The sequence below is a fragment of the Phyllobates terribilis genome, unplaced genomic scaffold (assembly GCF_046119375.1).
Source record: "Phyllobates terribilis strain yellow unplaced genomic scaffold, ASM4611937v1 Scaffold_769__1_contigs__length_694716, whole genome shotgun sequence".
In the NCBI taxonomy this organism is placed as follows: Eukaryota; Metazoa; Chordata; class Amphibia; order Anura; family Dendrobatidae; genus Phyllobates; species Phyllobates terribilis.
The window spans coordinates 301884-315166 of NW_027363529.1; the positions used below are offsets into that span (position 1 = coordinate 301884).

General features: G+C 43.6%; 6 non-coding genes across 6 annotated transcripts; all 6 read left to right on the forward strand.

Annotated features, from left to right (window-relative positions):
• The first annotated feature begins 1026 nt into the window (after positions 1-1026).
• Positions 1027-1217, forward strand: LOC141239227 (U2 spliceosomal RNA). The gene has a single exon (XR_012304631.1). It is a non-coding gene; the product is annotated as a U2 spliceosomal RNA (small nuclear RNA).
• Positions 1218-2332: 1115 nt separating this feature from the next.
• LOC141239228 (U2 spliceosomal RNA) lies at positions 2333-2523 on the forward strand. The gene has a single exon (XR_012304632.1). It is a non-coding gene; the product is annotated as a U2 spliceosomal RNA (small nuclear RNA).
• A 6605-nt stretch (positions 2524-9128) lies between these two features.
• LOC141239487 (U2 spliceosomal RNA) lies at positions 9129-9317 on the forward strand. The gene has a single exon (XR_012304882.1). It is a non-coding gene; the product is annotated as a U2 spliceosomal RNA (small nuclear RNA).
• Positions 9318-10432: 1115 nt separating this feature from the next.
• Positions 10433-10623, forward strand: LOC141239229 (U2 spliceosomal RNA). Its single transcript, XR_012304633.1, has one exon. It is a non-coding gene; the product is annotated as a U2 spliceosomal RNA (small nuclear RNA).
• Positions 10624-11738: 1115 nt separating this feature from the next.
• Positions 11739-11929, forward strand: LOC141239441 (U2 spliceosomal RNA). Its single transcript, XR_012304839.1, has one exon. It is a non-coding gene; the product is annotated as a U2 spliceosomal RNA (small nuclear RNA).
• A 1118-nt stretch (positions 11930-13047) lies between these two features.
• On the forward strand, positions 13048-13238 carry LOC141239230 (U2 spliceosomal RNA). The gene has a single exon (XR_012304634.1). It is a non-coding gene; the product is annotated as a U2 spliceosomal RNA (small nuclear RNA).
• Positions 13239-13283: the final 45 nt, after the last annotated feature.

The window sequence follows — 13283 nt, forward strand, 5'->3', positions numbered from 1 at the left end:
TCTGCTTTTCTTCTCCTCATTGGATTTTTCATGTTCAAAGTTGCAGAAGCCAGATTACAAGCTCATTTTGGTTCAACTTCAGCAACTGTGCATTGCATTGCCATGTAATGTGATGCAATGCTATCTTTCTAGCTCTCCCTTTCTACTTCCTTTTGGATAAACAGACATATTAGGCAAGCATTTTGGAGCTTTCACCTAAATAACTACAGGTGGTGAGATAAGCTGCACAATATAATTGACCTTTCAGTATATTGTTGCACACACACCATCTATTTAGCAAATGCCCTTGTTATCAACAGCAGCCTTTTAAACTCACCCGAGCTAACAGGTATGTGCGCTGGTTACACTGCTGCGCTTAAAATTTTTTTTTTGGTTTGCTACAATGCCTTTTCTGAAACGTTGTCTCCTTCTGCTGGAACACTGACTTCTTTCATTTAATGCCTGCAGACTATAAAAGAGAACCCAACCCAAAAAGTTTGGTTGATTAGTCTGTGGCATTCTGTTAAACTGTTGCTTATGGCGGTCTCTGTGAGCTTCTCAGCGACATTCAGCCAGCCAGGTATCCTGCCTGCAGTAGATGGAATGTGGCAATGGAACGCTGGCTGCGCGTGTCATAATAGGCTCTGAGCCTTTATATACCTGTGCACAGCAGCAGCCACCTTCAGTCTGCTGCTGGACAGCCAGCAGCAGCAGCAGCAGCAGGAGAGGTATGTAATCAGGAGCCCTCCTGCTAAGGGTAGACAGCTGCTCGTTCCACCCCACCCCCCGCCTTAATTGGTTCTCCTCCCTTCCAACGGTGTTGAGGCGGGTGGGAACAGCAGGGGGTGAAGGTGCTGTGTTTAAAGAGGTGGAGTTATGCAGATCTAAAACGCGTGGATTGCAGCAGCAGCAAGCCGAAAAGTGCAGGCATGTAAGGGATCTAGAGGTTGACAACATGTCTTCTTAACGGGAGTCCAGGAGCTCATCTCCACAAATGGACTTTTTAGGATCCTTGGGTGGCTCCGTAGTTTGAAACCAATTCTGGTTATCGCTTCTCGGCCTTTTGGCTAAGATCAAGTGTAGTATCTGTTCTTATCAGTTTAATATCTGATACGTCCCCTATCTGGGGACCATATATTAAATGGATTTTTAGAACAGGGAGATGGAAAAAGAGCTTGCTCTGTCCACTCCACGCATTGACCTGGTATTGCAGTATCTCCAGGACCGGTGCACCCCTTCTTTAATGCAGTTTCTAAAATCAGAAAGAATTGAATTCAATGTTTTTTGTTCATTTTGCTTGTTTGTCGGATTTTGGGATGGACTCTTTGGCTCTGCTTTTCTTCTCCTCATTGGATTTTTCATGTTCAAAGTTGCAGAAGCCAGATTACAAGCTCATTTTGGTTCAACTTCAGCAACTGTGCATTGCATTGCCATGTAATGTGATGCAATGCTATCTTTCTAGCTCTCCCTTTCTACTTCCTTTTGGATAAACAGACATATTAGGCAAGCATTTTGGAGCTTTCACCTAAATAACTACAGGTGGTGAGATAAGCTGCACAATATAATTGACCTTTCAGTATATTGTTGCACACACACCATCTATTTAGCAAATGCCCTTGTTATCAACAGCAGCCTTTTAAACTCACCCGAGCTAACAGGTATGTGCGCTGGTTACACTGCTGCGCTTAAAATTTCTTTTTTGGTTTGCTACAATGCCTTTTCTGAAACGTTGTCTCCTTCTGCTGGAACACTGACTTCTTTCATTTAATGCCTGCAGACTATAAAAGAGAACCCAACCCAAAAAGTTTGGTTGATTAGTCTGTGGCATTCTGTTAAACTGTTGCTTATGGCGGTCTCTGTGAGCTTCTCAGCGACATTCAGCCAGCCAGGTATCCTGCCTGCAGTAGATGGAATGTGGCAATGGAACGCTGGCTGCGCGTGTCATAATAGGCTCTGAGCCTTTATATACCTGTGCACAGCAGCAGCCACCTTCAGTCTGCTGCTGGACAGCCAGCAGCAGCAGCAGCAGGAGAGGTATGTAATCAGGAGCCCTCCTGCTAAGGGTAGACAGCTGCTCGTTCCACCCCACCCCCCGCCTTAATTGGTTCTCCTCCCTTCCAACGGTGTTGAGGCGGGTGGGAACAGCAGGGGGTGAAGGTGCTGTGTTTAAAGAGGTGGAGTTATGCAGATCTAAAACGCGTGGATTGCAGCAGCAGCAAGCCGAAAAGTGCAGGCATGTAAGGGATCTAGAGGTTGACAACATGTCTTCTTAACGGGAGTCCAGGAGCTCATCTCCACAAATGGACTTTTTAGGATCCTTGGGTGGCTCCGTAGTTTGAAACCAATTCTGGTTATCGCTTCTCGGCCTTTTGGCTAAGATCAAGTGTAGTATCTGTTCTTATCAGTTTAATATCTGATACGTCCCCTATCTGGGGACCATATATTAAATGGATTTTTAGAACAGGGAGATGGAAAAAGAGCTTGCTCTGTCCACTCCACGCATTGACCTGGTATTGCAGTATCTCCAGGACCGGTGCACCCCTTCTTTAATGCAGTTTCTAAAATCAGAAAGAATTGAATTCAATGTTTTTTGTTCATTTTGCTTGTTTGTCGGATTTTGGGATGGACTCTTTGGCTCTGCTTTTCTTCTCCTCATTGGATTTTTCATGTTCAAAGTTGCAGAAGCCAGATTACAAGCTCATTTTGGTTCAACTTCAGCAACTGTGCATTGCATTGCCATGTAATGTGATGCAATGCTATCTTTCTAGCTCTCCCTTTCTACTTCCTTTTGGATAAACAGACATATTAGGCAAGCATTTTGGAGCTTTCACCTAAATAACTACAGGTGGTGAGATAAGCTGCACAATATAATTGACCTTTCAGTATATTGTTGCACACACACCATCTATTTAGCAAATGCCCTTGTTATCAACAGCAGCCTTTTAAACTCACCCGAGCTAACAGGTATGTGCGCTGGTTACACTGCTGCGCTTAAAATTTCTTTTTTGGTTTGCTACAATGCCTTTTCTGAAACGTTGTCTCCTTCTGCTGGAACACTGACTTCTTTCATTTAATGCCTGCAGACTATAAAAGAGAACCCAACCCAAAAAGTTTGGTTGATTAGTCTGTGGCATTCTGTTAAACTGTTGCTTATGGCGGTCTCTGTGAGCTTCTCAGCGACATTCAGCCAGCCAGGTATCCTGCCTGCAGTAGATGGAATGTGGCAATGGAACGCTGGCTGCGCGTGTCATAATAGGCTCTGAGCCTTTATATACCTGTGCACAGCAGCAGCCACCTTCAGTCTGCTGCTGGACAGCCAGCAGCAGCAGCAGCAGGAGAGGTATGTAATCAGGAGCCCTCCTGCTAAGGGTAGACAGCTGCTCGTTCCACCCCACCCCCCGCCTTAATTGGTTCTCCTCCCTTCCAACGGTGTTGAGGCGGGTGGGAACAGCAGGGGGTGAAGGTGCTGTGTTTAAAGAGGTGGAGTTATGCAGATCTAAAACGCGTGGATTGCAGCAGCAGCAAGCCGAAAAGTGCAGGCATGTAAGGGATCTAGAGGTTGACAACATGTCTTCTTAACGGGAGTCCAGGAGCTCATCTCCACAAATGGACTTTTTAGGATCCTTGGGTGGCTCCGTAGTTTGAAACCAATTCTGGTTATCGCTTCTCGGCCTTTTGGCTAGGATCAGGTGCAGTGATCTATCGGTTGCTGCCTTGGTCTCGGCTAGGAGGTGCCTGGGGTACCCGACTTGTTGGCCTTGGGGGATCGCTCTCTCTTAACTGAAGGAGCTTCACCCCCTTGCAGCTATTGGCAGGTCGGCTTAGTCCCCGGACAACGGGGAGCGATCGCGTCTTGTCTTCGGGGCGACCCGAGGAAATAAGGGCGTTTTCCTTTGCTGAGCTTTATCGCTTAGTGGGCTGTGTAAGTTCTTGGGGTACCCCTCCCTCGGTCTTGGGTTTGTTCCTGCTTTTGTGGGATTCATTCCCTTGTTACTATTGGGGGAGGGCTTAGTCCCTGAGGGCCGAAAATGCCTTTTTCTTTTGGATTTGCGGTGGGGGAGACTCCACTGCGACAGTCCATTAGAATCATGGTGGATGAATGCCAGCGCCATGAGAAGAATCTGCAGTACATCGTGCATGAGATTCTTTTTGAGTTCTTCCACCTGGAGCGAGATAAGATCCTGTGTCTTTACGATCAGGAATTCCGTGGGCGATATACCATTTCCTTTATGGCTAAATCATGCTGTGATAATATCCATGCAGCACTGATGGTTGCGGACAAGGACGATGAGAGACTGAACGGGCTGAGCTTTGACTTCCTGTACGGTGAAGAGGAAGTACCCTTGGTGATCTTCATGTACAGCCCATTCGTCTATGAGGGCGATATCGAAACCTTTTTGAAGCGTTACTGCAAGTCAGTGCGCTTCTCACATGATATCCTCAACTCCCAGCGCTTCTGGAATGGGAAGAGGAAATACCTGGTGAAGTTCCATCCAGATCAGAGCGGCATTGGTGGTCTTCACCACCCGCCTGCTAATTTTGCCATTGGTAATGTCAGGGGATTCCTACGCTACCCAGGAATGCCCCTTCAATGCCGGAATTGTCATGAATATGGGCATACACGAGAAAATTGTACAAGGGCTCATGTAGTCTTTTGCAACAAGTGCGGTAAGAGTGGGCACACCTCCGCTACGTGTGACTCTGAGATCGTATGTAACCTATGTGGGAAGGCAGGTCACGCCTTCAGGAATTGTCCGAGCAAAAAGTCAAAAACATATGACATGTTTAAGTCAGGTCAACTGACTATCCAAGAATACTTCGGAGGGAGTATTACTACACCTGCCCCTGGACCTGGGTTGGCGCACGCTGACGGGTCCGGACCAAATCCTTCAACGGCTCCGCCAGAGGGCCCGCTGGTAGTTCCACAGAAGGACGGTCGTAGGGGTTCCATAAGATTAACCGAGGGTTCGCTCTCTGTGGAATTGATCGATGTTCTGGCTCTAGATGTTGCCGTATCTCAGAGTCAAGAGGAAGGGTCCTCATCCAGCATGAATGCACCACCGGCATTATGTGGAACTGAGGAGACCTCTAGTACCCCGATTAAGCAAGCACCCAGATTCGCCACACCATCATCGGTGATCTTGGGTAAGGGCAAAAAGGGTACGCTCCTTAATCGATCAACCAGTGTGTCGGAAAGAGAGACCTCTAGGGCGCGAAGTAAAAAGGACCCGGCTAAGACCCAGTCGAGCCCTGGTCCTCGAACCAGAAGTCGCAGTAGTTCCGTGACCAGACCAGAGGACAAGACGACCCAGAGGGATGACACCCGTTCCATAGACCAGACCGCCATGAGGACTGCAGATGCACAGGACTTGGAAAAGATGGACAGCTCCCAGCCTCTGAAAAGGCAACGGGAGGACGTAAAGCAACCTGATATCCAAAGAAAACACGGATGTCGAGGTCCAGATGAGGAGCCAAAAGTGGATGATGCCTTTTTGCCTGCTTCAGATCCCGGTAATATTAAACAAATCCTGACCCCTGGAGATGCGGAGGAGGAGGTGCCGTGTATTGACTTCTTCCCATCTTCAGATCCTGATTCTTCTTAATGTCTGTTCCTCTTAAAATCTCCTCACTAAATGTGAGGTCCCTAAAGAGCCCTACACGTAGGGCTGCTTTATTTTCTTATTTAGAGACATTGGACTTTGATTTCTGCTTTCTACAAGAATGTGGTATACAGAGTAATTTAAATTATAAGGACTTAAAAGAAGACTGGAAACTGGGCGCTTCTGTGTGGTCCGGTGCTAATGACTGTCGTGCTGCCGGAGTTGGACTACTTTGCCGTGGACATTCTACCATCATTCAATCTGTGACTGAAATTATACCTGGCAGAGCTATTTTAATACATCTTGTTTTTAATGGACTTTCTTTACGTTTATTAAATGTGTACGCTCCTCCTGGGAAGCAGGAAAGGGCGGATTTACTTGAAATATTGCCATTATTTTGTGTTGGGTCAACCCCCCTGCTAGTGGGAGGAGATTTTAATTGTTTACGTGATGGGGAATCCCGGCAGGGTGGGGATGTGAATCGTAAAGACCGTACCTCCTATTTGTTGAAAAGTTTAATTGATGATTTTAGATTACAGGACTGCTGGAAGGAACTCTTGCCGGCGGATCCAGGTGTTACATGGTCCAATGGAAGAGTTTCTTCTAGAATTGATTTCATATTTGCTTCTACTGCCTTTAAACCTTATAAATGTTTTCTTTTATCTAATTTATTCTCTGATCATAAAGTTTTATCTGTGTTTTTAGAGTTAGCAGGGGAACAAAATACCTCAAGAGGCCCATGGAGATTAAATACAACTCTCCTAGAGGATATTGATATTCAAAAGAGGTTTGTGCAGGCCTACCAGTGCTGGCAATCAAAGAGAGACCCCCGCGCCTCGATGCTGGATTGGTGGGAGAGCATTAAACCTAAGATTAAATTATTTTTTATTAAGGCAGGGAAAATGAAAGCAAAAAAGAAAAAGCAGTGGTTTTATGTTTTTAATATGAGATTACAAGTACTCTTTAAACTAAAAGAAGTTGGTATTGATGTGGATGATGATATTGCAAATCTTAAGTCTGAAATAAAAAATGCTCTTAATGAAAAAGGAAAACAAATAATTTTTAACTCCCATGTACAGCACCTGGAGGAAGGAGAGAAATGCTCCCGATTCTTCTTCAAAAAGGTAATGGGGAGGAGGGACGCAATCCTAAATCTTGAAGGTGAAAATGATATTAAGGGTATGTTAGGAAAAGCTTTTAATTTTTATCAACTTCTTTTTAACACTAAAGTTATAGATCCATCCTTTTTAGAGTATGCTATTAATTCCCTTGATTTTAAGTTAGATATTTTAGACCAGGGTATTTTATCTAGGGATCTCACCAGTGAGGAACTTTTACAGATTTTTAAAAGTTTCTCCAGTGGGAAAGCCCCTGGGGAAGACGGTCTACCGATTGAGTTTTATCTGACTTTTTGGGGAATTTTAAAGAACGATATGTTTTTATTGTTTAAAGAAGCTTTTAATACTAATAAATTACCCCCATCTTGGAGGAGAGGTCTGGTATCTTTAATATATAAAAAAGGGGATAGGAGCCAACTTAAAAACTGGCGGCCTATTACGCTTTTAAACCTTGATTATAAAATTTTAGCTAAACTTATTGCAGTCCGTTTAAAACCCTTTATAGCCAAATTAATTCACCCTAACCAGGTATGTGGTGTTCCCGGAAGAACCATAGCTGAGTCCCTCAACATAATTAGGGATACCATATGGTATTCAAAAGAGAGAAGTCAAAACCTTGCTATTTTATCCTTAGACTTTGAAAAAGCTTTTGACAGGGTATCGCATGAATTTCTTTTTATGGTTCTTAAAAAAATGGCGTTTCCAGAGAAAATTTTAACCCGCATTATGCTTTTATATCATTCTTGTTTTAGTCAAATTTCTGTAAATGGGTTTTTAACGAAGGGGGTTCCTCTATTATCAGGGGTGAAACAAGGGTGCCCTCTCTCACCACTGCTCTTTATCTGTGTTATGGAACCACTATTAACCATACTGAGAAAAGATAAAGTAATTAAAGGGGTACCTATTCCCGGGAGTAGGGGTATGCAACTTAAAGCCCTAAGTTACATGGATGATGTTACCATACTATGTCCAGATTCCACATCTCTGAGGAGGGTATTGAGAAACACACAATTTTTCTGTGAAGCCTCAGGTTTTAAATTAAATATAGATAAATGTGACTGTTTTAATGTGGGGGGATGGGACTCCTCTTTGACCCCTGGGATAGTGATACAGAAAAATCACATAAAAATTTTAGGAATTATTTTTAACCAAGCCAATGAGGGGGACCCTAACTGGGACTCTGCAATGGATAAAATAGAAAAAAAGATCTCATTGTGGAATTTAAGGAACCTTAGTATGGAAGGTAAAATTTTAATTATTAAAGCCGTTTTAATTCCCATTATGTTGTATGTTGCAATGGTGTTTCCCCCTTCCAATTTACAAATCAAGAAAGTAACAAGAATTGTTTTTATGTTTTTATGGGGTTCAAAAATGGAAAAGTTAAAAAGAGATCTGATGTACAAATGTAAATCTAATGGAGGTAAAGATGTACCCAATTTTTTTACCTTTTTCCATATAAAGTATTTCTGCTTCTGTTTTAAGGTTTTTAAATCTGATGGCATTTTTAGTTATTTTTTAAAATATGCAGCAGGAATGATTTTTAAAAGGTGGTTTAGCCTACCTTTAAGTTCTCCTGTGCTCCTGTGCCCACCTAAACAGTATGTGATACTTGAGAAAACGGTCAGACTTTTAGGTCTCCAGGAATTGGAGCCTGATATATTGGGGGACCAAAGGAAGGTATCTATTGCTTGCAGACACTCTGAGGACACAATTCCTGTCTCCAATTTTTCACAGGCAAGGTCCAAAACGGTGTGGCGAAATGTGTACGGGAAATATCTTGCAAATGTACACAAGGACCTTGCCTGGGCTATCGTCCACCAGTGCCTCCCTACCCGTGAGTTTCAACATAGGCGGGGGCTGGTGGCGAGAGCCAAATGTCCAAGAGATATATGCGGGGAAAGTGAGTCTGTATTGCATCTCTTTTGGAATTGTCCTTTTGCACAGGAGGTTTGGAGAAAGGTAGGCCCACTTTTAAAATGGGCATGTGGCCTGAAAGATTTTAATCACTTTTATGTCTTTTATGGTCTTTTTAAGTGTCCAAATTTTAAACAATTCCGAGTTGCCTGGATTATTATTAATTGTTTTAAAAATGCCATGTGGAAAGTTAGAAATATTTTACTCTTCAAACATGATCATATTGATTCAACAGACTGTATAAAAATTGCTTTAAGTGAAATGTATATTTACTATCTCAGAGATAAAAAACTGTATGGAGCAAAAGAAGCGGCTTCTATGTGGTGTGTACAATTATGGAACACAATTAGTGGTAATTAAATAAACCCAAGTACATCTGTAATTATGATTTTCTTAATTGTTACAATGGTTTTATGATGGTAAATTGTGTTTTTACAAAAAACTTGAATTGATTATTATCATGTTTTATCATTTTATTGTAATGTTATAAATGTTCTTTTTTAAAACCTTTGTAAATATACTTTTGAATCAATAAAATTGCGTTGAAACCTTATCTGTTCTTATCAGTTTAATATCTGATACGTCCCCTATCTGGGGACCATATATTAAATGGATTTTTAGAACAGGGAGATGGAAAAAGAGCTTGCTCTGTCCACTCCACGCATTGACCTGGTATTGCAGTATCTCCAGGACCGGTGCACCCCTTCTTTAATGCAGTTTCTAAAATCAGAAAGAATTGAATTCAATGTTTTTTGTTCATTTTGCTTGTTTGTCGGATTTTGGGATGGACTCTTTGGCTCTGCTTTTCTTCTCCTCATTGGATTTTTCATGTTCAAAGTTGCAGAAGCCAGATTACAAGCTCATTTTGGTTCAACTTCAGCAACTGTGCATTGCATTGCCATGTAATGTGATGCAATGCTATCTTTCTAGCTCTCCCTTTCTACTTCCTTTTGGATAAACAGACATATTAGGCAAGCATTTTGGAGCTTTCACCTAAATAACTACAGGTGGTGAGATAAGCTGCACAATATAATTGACCTTTCAGTATATTGTTGCACACACACCATCTATTTAGCAAATGCCCTTGTTATCAACAGCAGCCTTTTAAACTCACCCGAGCTAACAGGTATGTGCGCTGGTTACACTGCTGCGCTTAAAATTTCTTTTTTGGTTTGCTACAATGCCTTTTCTGAAACGTTGTCTCCTTCTGCTGGAACACTGACTTCTTTCATTTAATGCCTGCAGACTATAAAAGAGAACCCAACCCAAAAAGTTTGGTTGATTAGTCTGTGGCATTCTGTTAAACTGTTGCTTATGGCGGTCTCTGTGAGCTTCTCAGCGACATTCAGCCAGCCAGGTATCCTGCCTGCAGTAGATGGAATGTGGCAATGGAACGCTGGCTGCGCGTGTCATGATAGGCTCTGAGCCTTTATATACCTGTGCACAGCAGCAGCCACCTTCAGTCTGCTGCTGGACAGCCAGCAGCAGCAGCAGCAGGAGAGGTATGTAATCAGGAGCCCTCCTGCTAAGGGTAGACAGCTGCTCGTTCCACCCCACCCCCCGCCTTAATTGGTTCTCCTCCCTTCCAACGGTGTTGAGGCGGGTGGGAACAGCAGGGGGTGAAGGTGCTGTGTTTAAAGAGGTGGAGTTATGCAGATCTAAAACGTGTGGATTGCAGCAGCAGCAAGCCGAAAAGTGCAGGCATGTAAGGGATCTAGAGGTTGACAACATGTCTTCTTAACGGGAGTCCAGGAGCTCATCTCCACAAATGGACTTTTTAGGATCCTTGGGTGGCTCCGTAGTTTGAAACCAATTCTGGTTATCGCTTCTCGGCCTTTTGGCTAAGATCAAGTGTAGTATCTGTTCTTATCAGTTTAATATCTGATACGTCCCCTATCTGGGGACCATATATTAAATGGATTTTTAGAACAGGGAGATGGAAAAAGAGCTTGCTCTGTCCACTCCACGCATTGACCTGGTATTGCAGTATCTCCAGGACCGGTGCACCCCTTCTTTAATGCAGTTTCTAAAATCAGAAAGAATTGAATTCAATGTTTTTTGTTCATTTTGCTTGTTTGTCGGATTTTGGGATGGACTCTTTGGCTCTGCTTTTCTTCTCCTCATTGGATTTTTCATGTTCAAAGTTGCAGAAGCCAGATTACAAGCTCATTTTGGTTCAACTTCAGCAACTGTGCATTGCATTGCCATGTAATGTGATGCAATGCTATCTTTCTAGCTCTCCCTTTCTACTTCCTTTTGGATAAACAGACATATTAGGCAAGCATTTTGGAGCTTTCACCTAAATAACTACAGGTGGTGAGATAAGCTGCACAATATAATTGACCTTTCAGTATATTGTTGCACACACACCATCTATTTAGCAAATGCCCTTGTTATCAACAGCAGCCTTTTAAACTCACCCGAGCTAACAGGTATGTGCGCTGGTTACACTGCTGCGCTTAAAATTTCTTTTTTGGTTTGCTACAATGCCTTTACTGAAACGTTGTCTCCTTCTGCTGGAACACTGACTTCTTTCATTTAATGCCTGCAGACTATAAAAGAGAACCCAACCCAAAAAGTTTGGTTGATTAGTCTGTGGCATTCTGTTAAACTGTTGCTTATGGCGGTCTCTGTGAGCTTCTCAGCGACATTCAGCCAGCCAGGTATCCTGCCTGCAGTAGATGGAATGTGGCAATGGAACGCTGGCTGCGCGTGTCATAATAGGCTCTGAGCCTTTATATACCTGTGCACAGCAGCAGCCACCTTCAGTCTGCTGCTGGACAGCCAGCAGCAGCAGCAGCAGGAGAGGTATGTAATCAGGAGCCCTCCTGCTAAGGGTAGACAGCTGCTCGTTCCACCCCACCCCCCGCCTTAATTGGTTCTCCTCCCTTCCAACGGTGTTGAGGCGGGTGGGAACAGCAGGGGGTGAAGGTGCTGTGTTTAAAGAGGTGGAGTTATGCAGATCTAAAACGCGTGGATTGCAGCAGCAGCAAGCCGAAAAGTGCAGGCATGTAAGGGATCTAGAGGTTGACAACATGTCTTCTTAACGGGAGTCCAGGAGCTCATCTCCACAAATGGACTTTTTAGGATCCTTGGGTGGCTCCGTAGTTTGAAACCAATTCTGGTTATCACTTCTCGGCCTTTTGGCTAAGATCAAGTGTAGTATCTGTTCTTATCAGTTTAATATCTGATACGTCCCCTATCTGGGGACCATATATTAAATGGATTTTTAGAACAGGGAGATGGAAAAAGAGCTTGCTCTGTCCACTCCACGCATTGACCTGGTATTGCAGTATCTCCAGGACCGGTGCACCCCTTCTTTAATGCAGTTTCTAAAATCAGAAAGAATTGAATTCAATGTTTTTTGTTCATTTTGCTTGTTTGTCGGATTTTGGGATGGACTCTTTGGCTCTGCTTTTCTTCTCCTCATTGGATTTTTCATGTTCAAAGTTGCAGAAGCCAGATTACAAGCTCATTTTGGTTCAACTTCAGCAACTGTGCATTGCATTGCCATGTAATGTGATGCAATGCTATCTTTCTAGCTCTCCCTTTCTACTTCCTTTTGGATAAACAGACATATTAGGCAAGCATTTTGGAGCTTTCACCTAAATAACTACAGGTGGTGAGATAAGCTGCACAATATAATTGACCTTTCAGTATATTGTTGCACACACACCATCTATTTAGCAAATGCCCTTGTTATCAACAGCAGCCTTTTAAACTCACCCGAGCTAACAGGTATGTGCGCTGGTTACACTGCTGCGCTTAAAATTTCTTTTTTGGTTTGCTACAATGCCTTTTCTGAAACGTTGTCTCCTTGTGCTGGAACACTGACTTCTTTCATTTAATGCCTGCAGACTATAAAAGAGAACCCAACCCAAAAAGTTTGGTTGATTAGTCTGTGGCATTCTGTTAAACTGTTGCTTATGGCGGTCTCTGTGAGCTTCTCAGCGACATTCAGCCAGCCAGGTATCCTGCCTGCAGTAGATGGAATGTGGCAATGGAACGCTGGCTGCGCGTGTCATAATAGGCTCTGAGCCTTTATATACCTGTGCACAGCAGCAGCCACCTTCAGTCTGCTGCTGGACAGCCAGCAGCAGCAGCAGCAGCAGGAGAGGTATGTAATCAGGAGCCCTCCTGCTAAGGGTAGACAGCTGCTCGTTCCACCCCACCCCCCGCCTTAATTGGTTCTCCTCCCTTCCAACGGTGTTGAGGCGGGTGGGAACAGCAGGGGGTGAAGGTGCTGTGTTTAAAGAGGTGGAGTTATGCAGATCTAAAACGCGTGGATTGCAGCAGCAGCAAGCCGAAAAGTGCAGGCATGTAAGGGATCTAGAGGTTGACAACATGTCTTCTTAACGGGAGTCCAGGAGCTCATCTCCACAAATGGACTTTTTAGGATCCTTGGGTGGCTCCATAGTTTGAAACCAATTCTGGTTATCGCTTCTCGGCCTTTTGGCTAAGATCAAGTGTAGTATCTGTTCTTATCAGTTTAATATCTGATACGTCCCCTATCTGGGGACCATATATTAAATGGATTTTTAGAACAGGGAGATGGAAAAAGAGCTTGCTCTGTCCACTCCACGCATTGACCTGGTATTGCAGTATCTCCAGGACCGGTGCACCCCTTCTTTAATGCAGTTTCTAAAATCAGAAAGAATTGAATTCAATGTTT